Here is a 6,913-nt window from a genome sequence, read left to right on the forward strand (position 1 = left end):
TATTAAGTCTTGTACCCACTACTAAAATCAACGTGGGAGCTACTTGTCTAATGCCTTCACCATTCCTGAAGCCAAACTGATCGTCATATAGCAGTTCATCATATTTCTTTCCTTCTTGTCAACAGCTTGGATGACTGATCTGAATGTTCTCACATTTATTTATATGCCCTTGCTATATTCAGGATTATGTGGGTGACATGCTAATGTACTTCCTCAGCCTCATAGATCCTTCAACCAGCGTCAGTAGTTGTCTCATTTTCAGCTCCTCCAATTGATTTTAGAAACTGTGGAGGTAGGTTATTTATGATTTACACCTTATTTGATCGCAAGTCTTCCAAAGTCCCATTAAACTCTAAGTTCGGATCCGCTATGTCTCCATTTATTCTTCCATCACATTATCAGACAGTTCTTGTTTCTCGCAGAGGCTTTCGATGCACTCTTTTTGTTTATCCGCTCCCTCCTCTGCGCCTAGCAGAGAAATTTCTCGTGCACTCTTAGTGTTACCGTCTTTGTTTTTAATTTCGCCGAATGTGTTTTGACTTTTGTACTAGCTAAAACAGTCCCTTCGACGACCATTTCCTTTTGGATTCTTCGGATAACCTGCACTTCCCATTCACTTCATTCAGATGTGTGTGAACTCCTAAGAGACCAAACTCTTGAAGTCACCGGTGCCTAGACTTACACACTACTTAAACTAACTTAATCTAACTTATTCTAAGAACACACTCATCCATGCGCAAGGGAGACTGTAACCTCCGGAGGAAGGGGCCGCATAATCGATGACATGGCGCCTGAAACCTCACGGCCACTTCGCGCGGCCTTCACTTTATTCCTCAGCGACTTATATACCTGTATTCCTATGTTTCCCGGGTTTTCTTACGTTCCCAAGGTTTTTTCAGAGTTACCTTAACTGTACTTGTAGTGGGGTCAGGGATTTTCTCTGCCTCGTGATGGCTGGGTGTTGTGTGCTGTCCTTAGGTTAGTTAGGTTTAAGTAGTTCTAAGTTCTAGGGGACTGATGACCATAGATGTTAAGTCCCATAGTGCTCAGAGCCATTTTTTGTACTTGTAGTTGCCTGTCCAACTTCTGAGTTTACCGTTTCTAGAGACGTCGATTCGTCTTCATTTGTACTGCTTTGTTGTGGTACTAATTCCTGTACTATTTACGGCCTTTGAGAACCTCAAATGCACGTCATCATTACTCATTACTTCAGTAACCCGCTTCATTCCACACAGATTTTTCCGGACGATTCTCTTAAAAACTTCAGTCTACTCTCTTCGTTACTACTGTCGTCGGCGTTAGTTTGCTGACGAATCTGATGAGAGTAATCCTAATTCGCTCTCTACCCTACTCACGACGGATCCTTGTGCAGATATAACATTTTCCTCCGCTGTTGATATTACCTTTTATTTATCTGACAAGAAATATTTAACTTCTTTGCGTATCACTTCTTGACACCCGCCATAAATAGACAAATCTTTCCATTTCCCTTTCAGCATTCCTTATCGCAGTCACACTTCTAACATTCCACACTGCAACTCGTAGAATGTTACCCTTTCATTGGTAATTCAATTATTTCTCTCCACCTTGGTGGATCCCTCACAGAGAATGAAATAGGGAAGTAATCTTTAATCTTTTACCAACAAAAAGATTGACTTTTTTCAGTTATAGGCCTCACATCATGTAGAAACACATTGTGTATCTGTAATGCAGGGATTCCATTGTCTCCTGCATTTCCATTCCGTTGAGTATTGGTGATTGTACCGTGTTTTAGAGGCTGTTCCCCGCCCCAAGGAAAAAAGTGTGCCTCGAACTCGTGCCAGCTTCTTCACCCACTATGACAAAAGTGTTGCCAGTATCAGGGTGAAGCCTGATGCCGGATATCTTGGGCCACCATTCTGAAGACCTTAATTCACAATTTAGGCAGTGACTATGCACTACCTCTTTACCGAAGTTTTGATCATTAGTGAAAGACGCCAACCATAGACTAAGTTTCGTGGTCCTCATGTGAGAGAGATGTGACTTCCGAGAGAGGTGGCGCACTGGTTAGCACTCCGGACGCTCATTCGGGAACGCGACGGTTCATATCGCCGTCCGGCCACCCAGATTTGGATTTTCAGTGATTTCTCAAAATCGCTTAAGGCAAACGTGGAGTGGTGCCTTTGAAAGGGCACGGCCGATATCCTTCACAATCCTTTTCCAGCCCTAACTTGTGCTCCGTCTGTAGCGGCTCGTTGTCGAATGGACGTAGAACATTAATCTTCCTACTATTGTGTATCCGTGAGTGGATGAGCACATGCACGACATGCGTATACCGTTCTGCTTTGTGTGGAAGTGTGTGAAGTGATTAGCCAAGAGGTGCGATAGAAGATCTTAACTGTATTATCAGTTAACTTTTTAGCAGTATGCATGCATGCATCAAAGGTCTTTCCACACGTCTTACAAAATTTCTAATTTAATTCTTTCGTTCGGAACTATACTTGCAATTAACTGTGTGTATGAGTTCCTTTACCCATATTTTCAATTTTTACCAAGCTAACAGATCTAATACCACTGCCAATACTATGTGTCACTGAGTATATAGCCAACTAATGAACTGACTCTTGAGAGAGAATTTATATGACTTGTAAATCGCACAGCTCCTTTGTTTGAAGCAAAACTAGCAATCTAATACATCCCGGAAATGCTAAAAGACGTTCAGAAAGGGCTTGTGCGTCAGCCGTAATTTTTTTGTCTTTAAATGGCTGACGTTATTGCCACTTGGTACGGCCAAGGACTCTCCCATTTCAATAAGACACGGCCTCATATACGCATAATTTTTAGTTGGATCGTAGGAGGTAGCATGGAGATGAGACGGTTGCTGCACACATCATATATTCATAACCAAGCGAATAATGCCTTCATCAATGTTAAATACATCACAGTTAGCTTGTTTGTAAAAGGAGAGGCTTGGCCTAAGAAAAATTATTTACTAATATGGCGTCATTACAAAATTCATAAGCAAATAAATTGGGCACACCACTTACGTGGCGTGTAGATCCATGTGTGTTCTGATGACGGCGAAGGCATTTTTGGCGCGGATCCCACGAGACACAGAAAATTTCGAGGCTAACTGCGTCTTACGACCACCCAACCAATTCCCACAGATCACGTAGACTGCGGTCGATTCTCAACAGCAACGTAGTGGAAAGGAATACAGGGCAAACAACGATTAGAAAGGCCAGGTTGATAGGGCAAGTGTTACGATGTCATGTATTAACCTTTAAATTACTAGAGGGATCGGGAGTAGATAAAAATTCCATACGAAGAAAGAGACTTCAAGACATATCTGCTGCATGTCATCAGAACAACTAAGGTTCGATCGTCTAGCACATGGTGGGGGAAGAGGGGGGGGGGGGGTAGCTTGAGTGTAGTGTATATTTCCGGACACGGAGAAACAAACAAATTTTTTATTTCTCAAAACAAAATTTTCCGCCAGCACAATATACAGATTACCTAAATCCTATCATCTAACCAAATCTGTTCACACTCGCGTGACACTACGAGTCTGTTCTTTTTAGAGCACACACAAGTATAGACCTGCGAAAAAATCTGGCTCTGCAGAGAATTTAATCATACTGTTCCACTATTTTGTACACTGAGCTGACAAAAGTCGTTAGATACCTCCTAACATCATGCCAGACCTCCTTTCTGCCGACGTAGTGCAGCAAATTGACGCAGCATGAACGGAACAAGTTGTTGGAAGTCCTCTGCAGAAATATTGAGCCTTGCTGCCTCTACATCCGTGCGCAATTGCGAAAGTGTTGGCGCTGCAGGATTTTGTGCACGAGCTGACCTCTCGGTTATGTCCCGTACAGATTCGATGGGATTCATGTCGGGCGTTCAGGGTAGCCAAACCATTGGCATGTCTTGTCCAGAATGTTCTTCAAACCAGTAGCGAACAACTGTGGCGCATTGTCATCCACAAAAATTGCATCGTTGTTTGGGAAGAAATGGTCTCCAACCACCCGAACATAACTGTGGTACCGAGCGCAGCGCGTTTCGAATCCGCGCTCTACGGCATGGACCTCTATTACCACTAGAGGTCTCTGCAGCCATGTCGCCATAAGCCGTGGCTGTGCGCGCACTCCCGGCCTGCGTATAATGTGAGGGCGCCACAGTGGATCACGTGGTCCCAACGGCCAATAGCAACGTACTCTACCAGGTATTTAAGCGCCTGCCTCTGGCTCAGCAGGCCACTACGCGAATCCTCTATGACCTCATTCCTTTCCCCATCTGTTCCTATTCCTCGAACATATCTGCATACTCTACACCTCCCGCCACCTTGATCCCCTCACCCACTGGTTGCTCCTCTCCTCTTCCATCCCCGCCCCCTGCCACGTCTTCACTGTTGTGCCCCTCCATACCTTTCATCTCTACACCCTTCATCTCCTTTCCAAAGGTGGCTATCAACTCCCCCTCCCGGATGATGCCCTCTCTCCTTCCATTTATCCCTCCTATCAACTCTGATCCTCACCCCCCCCCCTCCTTTCCTCCGTCCTTTTCCTGGGCTCCATCTCCCCCCCTTCCATCCTCTTTTTTTTTCCCCCACCTACCCTCTCTCTGCCCTCCCCCCTCTCTCCCCAAGTCCTTTTGCATTTCCCTCCTCTGCCTTTTCCCACTCCCTCTTGCGTCTGCCCTGCCCCCCCCCCCCCTTATGAGTCCTTTCCTTCCTTTGGTTTCCCCCCTTTCGTTTTTCCTCTCCTCCCTCCTTGCCCCCCCCCCCCCTGAACAATCTGCCCTCAGCTATGGTGTGTTATCTTTGTGGCGACATTTTAGTACAGTGTTTACAGTGAGTGTTCAGTGTTGTGTGTCTTCTCCAAAGTGTTGCGAACGGACATCATACTGTCGCTGGGTGTGATTTTTATATTTCTTGCGAACAGAAACCAGAGTGTTGCCATGTTTTTTAATTGTCTGTCTACTATGTTCCCTGTCTGCTTCCTGTGTATTTTATTAGATTTGCCTCCCCCTTGTTTTATGTTTTAACTTTCCACAATTTTCCGCCGTTTTACAATTTCAGTCACTGTTTTATCGCCTGCTTTTATTGTTTCTTATCTTCTTTCTTACGTTTTAAAAAGTCTGTAGGCTGCAGAGCAGCGTAATAAGCTGCTGCCAGCCCGCCCCCTTCGGGGGGAATCGAAATACAATAAAGGAAAAGAAAAAAAAAATCAGCAGGCAGTCTGATATCGTTAGTCTATCTATCGTCTACAGAGAGCGCGTGTACTTGGTTTCCGTGTACGAGTGGACGTTGTGGGATCGTGAGGTTTCGCTTGTGACTCCGTTGCTATTTGCGTGTTGTTGTTCGATCTGTCTTTCCCTGTCCGTTTTGTTTGTTCGCGGGTCGCTCCCGTTTGTTCCCGCCGCGCTTTCGTTCTCCACAACCCCGCGACCGTTCCGTTTGCGGTTACGACAATAACCATTTCCAGTCAATGTTCGCTTCAGTTGAACCAGATGATCCAGTGCATTCCGTGTAATCACAGCCCACACTATAATGGAGCCACAGCCAGCTTGCACAGTCCCTTGTTGACACCTGAGTCCAAGGCTTCGTGGGGCCTGCGTCACACTCGAACCTACCATTAGTTGCTACGAACAGAAATCGTGACTCATCTGCACAGGCCACGGTTTTCCAACCCTTTAGTTTCCAACCGATATGCCCACGAGCTCAGAAAAGGCAGTGCCGTGCTGCTAGCAAAAACACTCGCGTTGGTCGCTTCTACCATGGTCCATTAACTCAAAATTTCGCAGCGTCGTACGACCACATCGCTTTTCACGGTAATTCCACGCAGTATTGCTTGTCTGTTAGCACTGACAACTCTACGCAAACGCCACTGCTCTGCGTCGTTAAGTAAAGGATGTCGGCCATTTCATTGTCCATAGTGAGAAGCAATGCCTGAAGTTCGATATACTCGGCACACTCTTGATACTGAGGATCTTGGAAAATTAAATTCCCTAACAATTTCCGAAATGAAATGTCCCATGCGTCTGGCTCCATCTACCACCTGCTACTTCCCGTCGCACGGCCATACTCACGTCGGAGACCTTTTCACATGAATCAACTGAGTAGAAATTAGAGCTCCGCCAATGCACTGCCCGTTTATACCTTGTGTACGCGATACTACCGCCACCTGTATATGTGCGTAACGCTAACCCATGACATTTATCAACTCAGTACATTCTACTCTCGCATCCACCTCACCATACGCCACACAGCCAGAACCTAATGGATATAACGATAATGATGGAAACAAATAAAAAATTCGGGCCAGTCAGACTCCTGCTGCTGGTGTTACCCCCCATGACGTGCATGTACTCTGTGCAGAGCTCCAGAGATAAAATATCACATACTTAACTAAGAAATTTAAAAGCGGTTAAATGTGACGCACTTCGACAGATATCTCACGGAAAATGTAAGAAATGAGCCGACATCTAAACGTTGTTGTTGTTGTTGTTGTTGTTGTGGTCTTCAGTCCTGAGACTGGTTTGATGCAGCTCTCCATGCTACTCTATCCTGTGCAAGCTTCTTCATCTCCCAGTACCTACTGCAATCTACATCCTTCTGAATCTGCTTAGTGTATTCATCTCTTGGTCTCCCTCTACGATTTTTACCCTCCACGCTGCCCTCCAATACTAAACTGGTGATTCCTTGATGCCTCAGAACATGTCCTACCAACCGATCCCGTCTTCTGGTCAAGTTGTGCCACAAACTTCTCTTCTCCCCAATCCTGTTCAATACTTCCTCATTAGTTATGTGATCTACCCATCTAATCTTCAGCATTCTTCTGTAGCACCACATTTCGAATGCTTCTATTCTCTTCTTGTCCAAACTATTTATCGTCCATGTTTCACTTCCATACGTGGCTACACTCCATACAAA

Source organism: Schistocerca serialis, chromosome 5 (assembly GCF_023864345.2).
Source record: "Schistocerca serialis cubense isolate TAMUIC-IGC-003099 chromosome 5, iqSchSeri2.2, whole genome shotgun sequence".
Taxonomy (NCBI): Eukaryota; Metazoa; Arthropoda; class Insecta; order Orthoptera; family Acrididae; genus Schistocerca; species Schistocerca serialis.